Genomic DNA, 436 nt, shown 5'->3' on the forward strand with positions numbered 1-436 from the left:
AAGTGAGGTTACCATGATAGGTAGTAGAGTGAAAGCTGCAATCAGAATAGGTTGATTTGTATGGACTGAATGGTATTGGCTCCTCACCACCCTCAATGCTAAGGAATACTCTGACTGTATTTCTTCCAAGACAATCTTGTTTGTTCTTTTGGCAAACAATAGTACTTTTAATATTTTTCACCAACATTATAATTCAAACGAATGGATTCTTCTTTCATCTTCCTTATTCATTGTCCAACTTGCACATAAATATGAAGTGGATATATAGAGAACCCTGCTGTGGCATTATAGCATAGGCACTGGGCTGCTAAGCAACCTTGCATTTAGTGGACCAGTACTTAGCCTATAGCTTCAAGTCAGGACTCTTCCCATCTCTCTCTCTCTCTCTCTATCTATCTCTCTATCTCTCTCTCTCTCTCTCTCTCTATCTATCTAT

The sequence above is a fragment of the Chrysochloris asiatica genome, unplaced genomic scaffold (assembly GCF_000296735.1).
Source record: "Chrysochloris asiatica unplaced genomic scaffold, ChrAsi1.0 scaffold00015, whole genome shotgun sequence".
Lineage (NCBI taxonomy): Eukaryota > Metazoa > Chordata > Mammalia > Afrosoricida > Chrysochloridae > Chrysochloris > Chrysochloris asiatica.